At 44.9% G+C, this 14240-nt stretch overlaps 1 long non-coding RNA gene across 4 annotated transcripts in view; it reads right to left on the bottom strand.

The window, feature by feature from the left end:
- Window positions 1-14240, bottom strand: part of LOC308582155 — a 123432-nt gene that overhangs the window by 87532 nt on the left and 21660 nt on the right. For 2 of the 4 annotated variants that reach the window (XR_014005525.1, XR_014005526.1), the window contains exon 4: window positions 6816-7033. This is a non-coding gene — a long non-coding RNA (uncharacterized lncRNA). Of the gene's footprint in view, window positions 1-3516; window positions 4408-6815; window positions 7034-14240 lie in introns of those variants that run through there. The other 2 variants (XR_014005524.1, XR_014005523.1) reach the window with 2 other exon arrangements.

Genomic DNA, 14240 nt, shown 5'->3' with positions numbered 1-14240 from the left:
GGGGATCTGGTGCAGTCATGAGCAGAGGATCCATGGTTCCCCTTCCTTCCCTCCTCTGTGGTTACAAAGCATGGATCCACATGGATCCTCAGGATTTTTGCATTGGGCTACTCCAAACTCACTGTCAGATCACATGTCTGTGGCCACAGCATGAACCACAAAAATCATATATCCACTATTTCGTTTAGAATATTTTTTCCTTGTTTTCCTCCTCTAAAAACTACATGAGTGTTATGGTCGGGTGCGTGTTATAGAGCGAAAAATACGGTAATAATAATCAACCACTGATATGGTTTCTTTAAAAGGCCAGCGTACTTTACTTATGGGACAAAGGAAAGGAAAATTAAACTGCGCTGTTGTTATCTGCCCCCTATTGGGGGGAATGTGGGAAGAGAGCTTACTGTATATTTCCACAACAAATCTGTGCAAATATTACGCCAATTTATTTGTCAGTGGGCCAGATTCAGCTATTCCTTTCCATGATGTAGAAGGAAGTGCAAGGTTTCCTGCAAATGCAATAGGGCTTCCCCCTCTTCTCCTGCATGCCCTCTGCAACCCCCACCCCCAAATCCACTCTGGAATTTTTGAGAGAGTGCCTATAACAGCGCAGGGAGGAGAGGAGAGATAACTTTTGTCCAGCAAGTAGAATTGCTTGCCCTGATGGAACAGCTACATGGAATTCCACCTACTGTTTCCCTCAAGGTAAAGGTAAAGGGACCCCTGACCATTAGGTCCAGTCATGACCGACTCTAGGGTTGCAGCGCTCATCTCGCTTTACTGGCCGAGGGATCCAGCTTCCGGGTCATGTGGCCAGCATGACTAAGCTGCTTCTGGCGAACCAGAGCAGCGCACGGAAATGCCGTTTACCTTCCTGCCGGAGCGGTACCTATTTATCTCCTTGCACTTTGACGTGCTTTCGAACTGCTAGGTTGGCAAGAGCAGGGACCGAGCAACAGGAGCGCACCCCATTGTGGGGATTCGAACTGCCGACCTTCTGATCGGCAAGTCCTAGGCTCTGTGGTTTAACCCACAGTGCCACCCTCATCCCTCAAAGCAGCCGTTTCCCTCAAAGCAGCCTGGAAATCTTGGTCTGGTGAAGGAGAGGGATCAGAGCTCATTCACAGAGCACGTGCTTTGCATGTAGAAATTATAGGATTCAGTCCATGGCAATCTCAGCAGCAGCTGATTTTTAATAATTTTTTTTAATACAACCTCAGCCTGGAGACCTTGGAGAGATGATTTCAGTCAAAGTGAATATCCTGGGATAGTTGGTCAAATAATCCGACCTGGTATATGGCAGCTTCCTAAACTCCTATTCTTAGTTAGTGAACCCTAGTTCCCCTCACAGAACAACAGTTCTCACTGGTGAGAGGGAATATCTATTATCAGTCAGCTGTTGATTAGCTAACCCAAGGCATGCTGGTTCTGCTGTAAGAATTCTGAAGTAAGACCAAGACCCGTGTTAGGTGTTGCCAGAGTAGCACAGCTGCTGCAGAAATAAGACATTGCATGGAATACCGGCCAATGGGAAACTCTTGATGCATTTTCTGTTGTGTTGGCTCTCCTGGCTTGCCATACCATGAACTGCCTGAGACAGCTCTCAGGCACTGTGCTCTTTAACTTCTATTCTCTGTTGCACGCAGCACACCATTGCATCACTTCTCCCGTAGCCTTATTGGAGTTCACTGATTGGGTCTGTGTTGCTCCCGGACAGGAGAAAGGAAGTCAAATGACACCGAGGTTGATTCCAAGAAAGAGTTGATTCTGCTCTCCGGATAGCAGAAGGCACTTGCGTGGTGAGTCCACAGCAAGTCCAAAGAAATGAGAAGTTTCATGCAGTATATATATCCTCTAGGCACCCTTTCCCTCCTTCCCCAGGAATCCAACCACGTCAGTCTATGTACGCAGGTTGACATCACATATGTTCTTGCTTTGGTATTCTTAACCATAAAAGGGAATTCCTTCCTGTATTTCTGACCATAAAAGGATCTTCCTCTTCCTACTCTTATCTTGGAGGAAGAGGTCATCATCTCCGAGAACATGCTTCTGGCGTTGTTCCTGGACTTAGGTCTGTGCGTCTTTTGTGGTCAGGACATAAGATAAGGCACTGACGTGTCTTCTCTGTTCTACTGGTGAGGTCAGGGTCATCCCTGCTATCACAAACTGATAAAGGAGAGGGCTCTAAGCACAGCCGGGTTTTTGTTTATACATTGACTCAGAGCTCAAGTTAATGGATTTTAGCTAAGGAAAAATAGAGATTTTGGTGCAGTTTGGGAAACCCAGTCCTTCACTCCCACCATGTTAAAGTTGTTTTTGTTGCGCATCCTCTGGGTGGCCTCCTCTTTATGATACAGTTGTACCTCAGGTTACAAACACCTCGGGATAAAAACACTTTGGGTTACAGACTCCGCTAGCCCAGAAGTAGTACCTTGGGTTAAGAACATTACCTCAGGATGAGAGCAGAAACTGTGTGCCGGCAGCGCGGCGGCAGCAGGAGGCCCCATTAGCTAAAGTGGTACCTCAGGTTAAGAACGGTTTCAGGTTAAAAACAGACCTCCGGAACGAGTTAAGTTCATAACCAGAGGTACCATGGTACTCTTAATTTTCCAAACAGCATTGGCTAGAGCTGCTACCAACATTTCATCCAAATAGTAAATAAATCGAATTACATTGTAGGGGTTTCTCCTGCAGTCAAACATCTGGGTGTGAGTTCTTAACAGTGGGGTGAGTCCCTACACCCCAAGAAGGCCAACGGGCTTCATTTAAATTCAACTTTGAGGTGCATTTTGAAATTGCCTCCCAACCATCAACTGAAACATCAACGTGATTCCAAGGGAAGCCAGTGGAGTTGTTTAAGACACGGGCCTTTTGCTTATCTCTAGCTCTGGTCAATGTCACCACTCCAGCAACCAAAGGGGTTTTCTGTTAACAAGGTTAAATTAATCCTAAGCACACAAGAGCCACTTTGCTCAAATTGCTTCCCATGTAGATTGCGCATGAATATGATCTCCTTCCTTGCGTTCTCCATCTAATAGTCAGTTCTGTTCACGATGATGCCAGCTTTGCAGCCTGTTTCAAATTCTGGAAGATGGGTGAATTTTATTTTTCAAAAGGTGGTTATTTGAAGGGGAGACAAACCACACTTCACTCTTACTAAGAGCAAATGCAGTTTAGACATTTCACTAGCTGGTTACCCTGGGCCTTGGGATTGTGATTCTATGCACATTTATTTGAATGGAGGCTTTTTGACCTTTGCTTCCTTCTATGCATAGGACTGAGGTGCCAGTCGCATGAGGAAAACCAAACGAAATCAAGCTTTTCATGACACCAACACTGGCACTCCCCCTGCCCCCCCCCCCGGAATGGCTGCAGTCATCAGATCATGTCTTCATGAACAGACAGCGTTAATTGCTATCATGAAGACAGATGATTCGCTTCAGTTTTATGGCAGCACAACTGAGCACAAGACTCAGCCTATTTGTCTGCACACCATGAAGCAACATTGAAAGCCTGACACTTCATAGACCTCCAGCACGGATTCTGTTTACCATGCTGATCACATACTTGAGTTGAACTTGTCCTCCAAACCATATTTAAGGTTTCTTTAGCAGAGGGCACCACGCTAACAGCCAATGCATATCTTGTTTATGTATGAAACGGCATCTGGAATGCTGTTTGTCCCCACAATGTCAACCCAGCCCCATCCTTGGAAGCTCATTTGAAAAAACTACCATCTCCCTGACCCAAGTCCTTAGACCCCATCCATATTCATGATTGAGTATTCTTGGATGTTCGGAGGAGAGCTCAGCCAAACTTGCTGGTGGATTAAAGAAGATAGCTGTAATTGTTCCATCTAATTTGTTTGATCTTATGCTTTAAATCTCCAGCTATGCGGTGACTCAGAAATCCAATAAATGAATAAATAAAGTTAAACTAGATTTTGAGAGTCCAACATGGCAGTGATTCCAGTGAATCAGATAAGAGACTTAAGAGGTTTCACTCAATGAGTTTCATTCATAGGTTTCCGTGGGACTTACTTTTCAGGCATAGAAGCTTCCAAATGCCTTGCATGGATAATACAGTCATTAATTTACATCACAGCATGACACAATGACTTATACAGTGAAGGAGATTGATGATGAGCAACACACTGATGGCCCCAGGCTCTTCCACACCACGGAAAGCTACAATTGCCTTCTCCTGTAGAAATCTGCCTAGGTTTGAGATATTTTGGAAAGACTCTCTGCTCTGTCCCTCTGGTATCTATTGTCGAGGGCCTTTTCATTGATTCCTCAAACAATCCCATCACAATAAGGCAGTATTCACACACTAATTTGCTGTTGTATAAACTGTCCTTATGTATGGACTGGCTGCTCTAAAACCATTGAGTTTTACTGCTGGTGATTCCTGTGCCAGAAGACAAACAGAACTCTTCACTTCTACAATTAGTCCCAAATTATTTCTGATTTCACAGGTATTAAGCTAAACAATCAAAGAGATGCACATCATTTGGGTTTTTCATAATGCACTTTAGACGTATGAGGGAAATGTTTATAATCTGATGCAAACTGCACTCCTATCTCGCTGGCATTTGAAATGACAAACAACTGTGAGTCTAATGATGCAAAATATGTTTCTCTCTCTTTGAAGTCTGATGACATGCAATGCCTTTGAATATCCCCTGTTTAATTATATACTCCTTGCTGTGAAGAGTTACAAAGTGCAACATCCATGTTTGAGATTTCATTTTCCCCCTTTTTAATGGTGAAAATCTAAAAAAGACTAATGAAGTTTGCATGAGGGACAGAGACTTTCTGAACCAATGAATCGGAATCAGACCAATGCTCAAATGAAGCACCTTTAACAATAACACATGCACACAACCTTCCTACTCTTTGCTGCATTTAGCAAAGATTTGTAACACGTCAGCAAGTGGCTATCCAATTACACAGAATTTAAAAAGGATGTCCCCAAATGACCTCTTTTGTGAACTATTCTGGCAGGCCTTGCATAACTATCCTATATGGCTTTATTTGGTTTTATGAACAGAGAAAATAAGAGGAGGCTCTTTCTTTAGCAAGACCGGTGACTGGAAAGGTTCTAAGAAATCAAAGAGAAAAACTGAAGGCCAATTCATAAATTACCAATGTGTCATGAGTTTGATGCTTCCTGCTAGTGAACCCACATCAAATGGTTAAGATGGAAGCTCTTAATATGTGGATCACATGGTTACTTCCTCTCTTGGTGAACCCAAATTGTGGTGCACCACTGGAGCTGTGGGGGAAGTGTAAACCGGCATTTCCTTAATAACAATAAATGATAATTTTATTATTTATACCCCACCCATCGGGCTGGTTTGCCCCAACCACTCTGGGCAGCTTCCAACACATATAAAAATATAATAAAATGTCAGATATTAATAACAACAATCTGATCCAATACAAAAAAGTCACAATAACTTTAAAATAAACAACACATCAAATAAAGCAACATTCCATTAGAATCTTGGCATACTTGTTTGTATAACATTATTCTTGTTTATAAGACCCAATAAAATAAATATATAAATAAAAAATGAATGAGGGAAAAAAAGAATACCTTATTTTTTGCTCTATAAGCCTCACTTTTCCCTCCTAAAAAGTAAGGGGAAATGTGTGTGCGTCTTATGGAGCGAATGCAGGCTGCGCAGCTATCCCTCTTGCTATTCTGGCTTCTGAGATTCAGAATATTTTTTTTCTTGTTTTCCTCCTCCGAAAACTAGGTGCGTCTTGTGGTCTGGTGCGTCTTATAGAGCGAAAAATATGGTAACTAAACTTTAATCAATAAAAATAATGGCAAGTCACAATACCATAAAACATTTTAAAAAAATGTATTCCACCCAACCCTCCTGTTTTTATTCTTTTTTTTTGCAATAGGGCAATGGCATGTGAATCTTGACAATGGCTTTTGAATTACCTTTAACTATGGATTTTGGAAGCCAACTGGCTGTAAGGCTTTCCCTTACTTCCTTTACTCACACTACCTCCCATTTGTCCATCATCTCCATGCTTCTGACAGCCAATAGCCAAAGTGGTGCTTTTGTTCTGGTGCTGTTTTGGAATTGAGCCTAATGTTATGGTGTGCAAAGGTAATCACACCCATTTCAGCTAACTAGGCTTCACCTTTCTGTACAATATCATAGCTCACCTGGCTCTTCAATGCTTTATAGGTACGTGCCTTTGCATTGCTGTTATGTATATCCTTTGCCTGTTACTTTCAAAACGATAGTTTTGTTACTCTAGCCAATTGCAGTTTTGGACAGCAAATCATAATGACGTATGATCACATAACACCAGTCTTGAAAGAACTACATTGGCTCTCAGTACGTTTCTGAACACAATTCAAAGTGTTGGTGCTGACCTTTAAAGCCCTAAAGGGCCTCGGTCCAGTATATCTGAAGGAACATCTCCACTCCCATCGTTCTACCCGGACACTGAGGTCCAGCGCCGAGGGCCTTCTGGCGGTTCCCTCCTTGCGAGAAGCCAAGTTACAGGGAACCAGGCAGAGGGCCTTCTTGGTGGTGGTGCCCACCCTGTGGAACGCCCTCCCATCAGATGTCAAAGAGAACAATAACTACCAGACTTTTAGAAGACATCTGAAGGCAGCCCTGTTTAGGGAAGCTTTTAATGTTTGATGCATTACTGTATTTTAATCTTTTGTTGGAAGTTGTCCAGAATGGCTGGGGAAGCCCAGCCAGAAGGGCGGGGTATAAATAATAAATGATGACGATGATGTGTTTATGACATTTAAATAGTATTTAGTATGGAAACGCAGCTTTTCTCAAAATTTTGCCCTTTGTTTCAGATCAAAGAAAACATCCTTAGTAGCAGATGAAATTGAATGTGTATGAAACCACTGGTGGCTCCCATTTCCTTATATGCTATGCTGTCCAATATTACCTCTTATTTCCAAAAAGGACTTCTGCAATGTGGTCAGCATGATGCTATCGCAAATATTTGTGGCACCTTTTTATAACCGCCCATGACAATGCTATCTGTAAGAGAGGACAATGCAAAAGCGAGAGAATATTAACAAATGCCCCCAAATCAATGCAAATACCAAACAAAGAAGAGGAGGCCAATGCTAATGTTAAATTAAAATTTGAAAGAATAGGTTAAAGGTAAAAAAAGTAAAGTAAAGGACCCCTGGACGGTTAAGTCCAGTCAAAGGTGACTATGGGGTTGCAGCACTCATCTCAATCCAAGGGAGCCGGCGTTTGTCCACAGACAGTTTTCCAGGTCATGTGGCCAGCATAACTGAACCACTACTGGCACATGGAGGACCATGACGAGTGCCAGAGTGCACGGAAACGCCGTTTACCTTCCCGCCGCAGTGGTACCTATTTATCTGCTTGCACTGGCATGCTTTTGAACTGCTACGTTGGCAGGAGCTGGGGCAGAGCAACAGGAGCTCACCTGTCGTGGGGATTCAAACTGCCGACCTTCCCATCAGCAAGCCCAAGAGGCTCAGTGGTTTAGACCACAGCGCCACCCGTGTCCCTAATAGGTTATACTTAATAATGTAGGGAATATTATTGAGACCAATATCATCAAAGGGGGTTATATTAGCCATTCTGCAAATTGTGCCACCTTCTGATTTTATTTATACATTTTCCCCATGTGGGATTGAGGGAGACCTCTATGGTTTTTCATACATGCTGTGAAACTATTGTTCCTTCTAATAGCAAACTCAGCTGATGAGTGTGGAGAACATTGTAGCCAAAATGAGGCTGCCCAGAAACAAGAGGGACTATTAGACCTGCCACAGTTTGCTTCTTATAGATAAGTTCTCACACCCCGGTAACTAAGCAAACCCTGAATTGCTTCAGTTAACCAGACTGTGTGAGATTGCCGATAAAGAGCCTATACTGGTATTTCCTATGGGACTTCTGTGGACATTGTATATGAATCAAATTGCTAGAGAGACAGGTCTTGTATAAAAACTCATTTAGTTCACAATATCAAACCGTATCTCCAGAATGACAAGCTTTCAGAGCACAGAACATACATACAAAACACACACAATGGCGGCGGCTGCGAGATACAAAGGTTTCTAAGAATTCCTAAGGAGCTAGCCTTTCCTTAAAAAGCCTCACCTCTGAGCTTGTCTCAAAGGTGAAGAATAAGTCATAGATGTTAGAGCAGGGGTAGGCAACCTAAGGCCCGGGGGCCGGATGTGGCCCAATCACCTTCTCAATCCGGCCCACGGACGGTCCGGGAATCAGCATGTTTTTACATAAGTAGAATGTGTCCTTTTATTTAAAATGCATCTCTGGGTTATTTGTGGGGCATAGGAATTCGTTCATTTTTTTTTTTCAAAATATAGTCTGACCCTCCACATGGTCTGAGGGATGGTGGACTGACCCATGGCTGAAAAAGGTTGCTGACCCTTGTGTTAGAGGCTAAGGTGTCAAAAGCCTCCTAACATTTTCATATTTATTCCCTGAAATATCGGTTCAAATCGCCGCGACGGGGTGAGCTCCCGTTGCTCGGTCCCTGCTCCTGCCAACCTAGCAGTTCGAAAGCACGTCAAAGTGCAAGTAGATAAATAGGTACCGCTCCGGCAGGAAGGTAAACGCCGTTTCCATGCACTGCTCTGGTTCGCCAGAAGCGGCTTAGTCATGCTGGCCACATGACCCGGAAGCTGTACGCCGGCTCCCTCGGCCAATAAAGCGAGATGAGCGCCGCAACCCCAGAGTCGTCCACAACTGGACCTAATGGTCAGGGGTCCCTTTATCTTTTTATAATCTCCAACTTTAAAAAGTCCTGAATTATCAATCTTAAATAACAGGCTGTCTGGCCCAGGGATGTAGTGTGGGTTCCAAACTCCCAGGGCCGTGTCCCTTCACTGGCCAGCGTCTAACCAAGGGAATTTCTCCTTGCAAACCAGCCCCAACCCGGGAGCAGAGAAACACGGAGCCAGGAGTGCTGCTATGTTGCCTTGCCTTCCTGTCTTTGAAGTGAGGTGCTTTGGGAAATGCATGTGACTCTGGCAATGCTTTCCTCCTTCCTCCCTCTCGGCTGGTCCAGGGGTGGGGTGCGCTTGGGTGACCCTTTGTTGACCATGAAGAGAAGGAGGCATTGCTCCATCCCTGAAGGCCTGGCCAGGCCATAGCTTGCCTCCTCACAGCTCCAGCCTCGATGACAGAGCTTGTCATGGAGGTACCTGGTTGCACCTCATAAATTTGCACCTGGGGCCATGGCCCCCCTGGCCCAACCATGCTACGCCACTGTTCTGATGTGGGTTGTCAGGCCATGTAACTAAGCAGAATGGAGTAAGGATCCAGAGTAAGCCCACCCCTCTGCTCTCACCTCTCTCCCTCCCTTCCCCCCAGAATGCCTATTTTTCAGGGTTAGTGCTGGTGCAAGTTCCTCTCGCGTCAGTTCAGCTGGCTTAGCCTAACTCAGACAGAATCGAAACTGGCTGGAGCCTCTGGAAGACCTTGCAAACGCTCACATTTTGTACCCCAGGCAGTCTCCTTCTAGCACAGGGGTCCCCAAACTTCGGGCCGTGGGCTGGATAAGGCCCAAGGGACTCGTTTATCTGGCCCGCAGCGACCCCTGCTGCCCACTTTTACCAGCACTGTGCTGCCTGGCTGCCCACCTCCGGGTCAGAGGAGCACCAGAAATAGCTTGTGCGCATGCGCAAGCGTTATTTGTGCATGCACAGGCATTATTTCCGGTGCACATCCGGGTCAGAGGAGGCCTGTGCGCATGCGCACAAGCTATTTCCGGTGCTCCTCTGATCCGGAAGTGCACCGGAAATAGCGTGTGTGTACACATATGGGCACGCGCTCCCCTGATCTTCAGCCCGCTGTGCGATCGGCGCTGGAGACACCGGCCCAAGGCTGGGTAAGTTTGCTGACCCCTGTTCTAGCAGAACCTTACAAAAGATTTCACCTAACAGGCACAATCCACAGTCCTCTCCTGGAACTGCAGAATGTTATTCAATTACTTCTAAATCAGGGCGATAAGTTTGAGATTCTCATTTATATTTCCTTTTGGCCCTGTATTGATCTGCAATCAATTTTCTACGGGAAAGGAACTGAGGTGATCGGTGGCCAGCCATGAAGATTCTGAAAGCACAGTTTATTCATGCTTAATATTTCATATGGCCCATAGGCGCCGACTCCATGGGGCTTGAGGGGGCTCGAGCCCCCTCAAAAAAATTTTTTGGGGGGCTCAGCCCCCCCAATAATCTCAGGCGGGCGCCCTTCCAGCAGAGCGCCGCCGCCGTCCCCCGCCTCCTCCTTCGCCAGCCAGCCAGCCGCGCGCCCTAATCGGAGAGCCCCGGCCGGAAATCCCGCGAGAACAGGGGAATCCCGACTGGCCACACCTCCCAGCCAGCCAATCGGCTGGCTGGGGGGGGCGTGGCTTGCCCTATTTAGGGCCGGAGCCACTTTATTTGCATATTCATGAGCTTATTTATTATTCATGAGCTTTCCCGGGCCCCCCCAATATTTTTTCTAAGTCCGCGTCCCTGATATGGCCAGTTTAATCAGTTGTATAGACAGGGCATTAAGTTCTGAGGTAAGAGTGTGTGTGTGTGTGTGTGTGTGTGTGTGTGTGTGGAATCCCAGCCTCTTTTTAAATTTAATGCACCTGCCATTTGATCTTTAGTCTTTGTGTCCCATCTGGATTTCTATTGATAGCATTTCCCAGTTTTTCATATACCTTTTTTAAAAAAATTGTGCTATGTGCTTTTATGCTTTTGATTTAAACGTAGCATCTATCAAAAATCAATGCACACATTGCATATGTCTTCATTTTCATAATTTTCACAGGGACACCATTTGGGTTGTTAGAGATGAAACATCCTGGATCAAAAAGGCAGAGTCTTAGGTTTTCTCATTAAAAGAATGACAGAGGTGCTTTATTAATATTATGGTCCCGTGTTTTGATTCCCATTGCGGCTATATATCAGAAGTCCTGGATCCCTTGACTAAGCAATGTTAAGCCCTTTCATTCTGTGTTCTGATCATTTTGCTGTATTTGCTTCATTTTTAAATTTCCCAGTGCACATAAGTGCTATGATTTAAGAGGAGCAGAAAAATCCATCCAAGTGCTGAGATGCTAGCTTAGAAGTCCTAAAGAGAGCAGAGCTTCAATTGACTTAATGTGGGAGTTTTTGAGTTAGGATTTCTATAGAATATGGAAGATAGCTAAGGTTTCTTTGAGCTTTGCAAAAGCTAAAGATAATCCACAAGTGTTATAAGAATATAGAATAAATATTCATAAATGCACACATATTTAATATATATGAACCATGCATCTGAAATAGTATGGGAGAGCAATCCTGAAGCCATTTTGACTCTCCCAATGACCTCAAATATTCCTCTGCAGTAAGGGAGGCAAATGGGGAAAGCCTTCCCATTGTCCTTTTGCTTGTGAATCCTGTCTTAAGGGTGTATTTGTCTATGAATAGGGTGAGCCTGTGACCAGAATTCAGGAACTAAAGTATTAACCATCACAAAAGAATGCCCAGGCTGCCCAGGTAATGCAACCAGTGACCATTATCTGTTATCTTGACAGGCAGGATTTCTGCTGTAGACTGCTTCCTGTGATGTATTTCTGCTGTAGATCACCACCCTGCTGTAGACCACCTCCTTCTGTGATGTATGTATGATGTTTTGGGGGGGGGGTAATCTTGGGCTACAGGATGGGCAATTTCAAAAGTCTACATAAGAAGAAGAAGAAGAAGAGGAAGAAGAGTTTGGATTTGATATCCCGCCTTTCACTCCCCTTCAGGAGTCTCAAAGCGGCTAACATTCTCCTTTCCCTTCCTCCCCCACAACAAACACTCTGTGAGGTGAGTGGGGCTGAGAGACTTCACAGAAGTGTGACTGGCCCAAGGTCACCCAGCAGCTGCATGTGGAGGAGTGGAGACACGAACCCGGTTTCCCAGATTACGTGACTACCGCTCTTAACCACTACACCACACTGGGCTTGCGCACCATTGTAATACAATTGCCATTGACAGCCTCAGCCTAGTTCTTAAAAAGACAAGCACACTGGATGGCTTATGTAGCTGGAGAAGGTAGATAGAGCCATGGGAGGTAAGTAACGGGAGACTGAGGACTCAGCTTTACAGCTGCATATAAAATGTTTTAAGTGTGTTGTAAAGTACAATATGATGGGACGCGGGTGGCACTGTGGGTTAAACCACAGAGCCTAGGGATTGCCAATCAGAAGGTCGGTGGTTCGAACGGGTGAGCTCCTGTTGCTCGGTCCCTGCTCCTGCCAACCTAGCAGTTTGAAAGCACGTCAAAGTGCAAGTAAATAAATAGGTACTGCTCCAGCGGGAAGGTGAACAGCGTTTCCGTGCACTGCTCTGGTTCGCCAGAAGCTGCTTAGTCATTCTGGCCACATGACCCAGAAGCTGTATGCCGGCTCCCTTGGCCAATAAAGCGAGATGAGCGCCACAACCCCAGAGTCGTCCGCGACTGAGCCTAACAGTCAGGGGTCCCTTTACCTTTTAAAGTACAATACACAAATGTGACACTAGATGGCGATGGTGAGCTATGGCAAATTCAATAAATGTTTCACAAACAAAAAATTAAGCATTTTCACAGCGTTTTTTTTATATATGTGTAGATTCCGCCTGAGTCAGATGCTACAGTTTCACAACTAAGGAGCCACTAGATTCCCAACACTGAAGCTGATTCTGGTGATTAGAAGACGAAGAAGAGTTTGGATTTGATACCCCGCTTTATCATTACCTGAAGGAGTCTCAAAGCAGCTAACATTCTTCTTTCCCCACAACAAACACTCTGTGAGGTGAGTGAGACTGAGAGACTTCAGAGAAGTGTGACTAGCCCAAGGTCACCCAGCAGCTGCATGTGGAGGAGTGGAGATGTGAACCCGGTTCCCCAGATTACGAGTCTATTGCTCTGAACCACTACACCACACTGGCAGGGAAACACCAGAACTGGAACTGCCCATGGAACCAGATCCCTCAGCACTGGGTCCTGTAGAACCATAGTCAGAGCTCTCATGGGCATCTTCTCCTGGGCTGAAGGAACCAAATGCCTCCCAAGCTATCTCATTAGTCCAACAGTGGAGGAAGCACCCTAGGCAGGAAACCATGGAGCACAGGACAAGTGCCCGCCTTCAGGCAAGAGGGTTGACCTGAAGCACTCCAGCAGGGGAAAGACCTTAGGAGAGGTGGTCTGACTCTCATAACTTCTCCCTGTCATAACTGAGAAATCCTGCCAAATGGGCAAAAATTAAAATTCGTTAATCTGACTTTGGTACAGTGGTACCTCGGGTTACAGACACTTCAGGTTACAGACTCCGCTAACCAGGAAGTAGTACTTTGGGTTAAGTACCGTATTTTTTGCTCTATAAGACTCACTTTTCCCCTCCTAAAAAGTAAGGAGAAGTGTGTGTGCGTCTTATGGAGCGAATGCAGGCTGCACAGCTATCCCAGAAGCCAGAACAGCAAGAGGGATTGCTGCTTTCACTGCACAGCAATCCCTCTTGCTGCTCTGGCTTCTGAGATTCAGAATATTTTTTTTCTTGTTTTCCTGCTCCAAAAACTAGGTGCGTCTTGTGGCCTGGTGCATCTTATAGAGCGAAAAATACGGTACTTTGCCCCAGGATGAGAACAGAAATCACGCAGCGGTGGTGCGGCGGCAGTGGGAGGCCCCATTAGCTAAAGTGGTACCTCAGGTTAAGAACAGTTTCAGGTTAAGAACGGACCTCCAGAACGAATTAAGTTCTTAACTAGAGGTACCACTGTACTGTGGAAGATACTAAAATAGATTAGAATAGGTTAGATTAGAATAAACACATTTCTTTCAGTGCAGTGACTTTTTTCAGTCAGGTTACTATCTTCATAGATTGTGGGAATGCTGTGCACATCATTTATCTTGATTTGAACAAAGTTATGGGTGATATTCTGATTAGTCAACTCATTAAATATTGGGAGTCATTGGGAAGATTCACAACTGGCTAAAATGCTGTACTCAATGTGTCCTCAACATCCTAAGGGAGGTGTCAGTTGGGGTGGTCCATCTGCCCTGGGCCATATATTTTCAGCATTTTATCAGTTAGATGAAAGAGTGGAGGGACAAATCTGGAACATATAGATTGGTTTACAAAGATGTTATTAGAGATCCCCCTTTAGAAGATTTAAAAGACAATTCTTTTATTTGAGGGTCCTTCCTTTTCATAGTCGCACAGTGCAGCTATAATTCCAAA

This window comes from Podarcis bocagei, assembly GCF_964188305.1.
Source record: "Podarcis bocagei genome assembly, chromosome: 1".
Taxonomy (NCBI): Eukaryota; Metazoa; Chordata; class Lepidosauria; order Squamata; family Lacertidae; genus Podarcis; species Podarcis bocagei.
The sequence above is the reverse complement of the archived record's forward strand: the minus strand, read 5'-3'. Positions and strand labels throughout refer to the sequence as shown.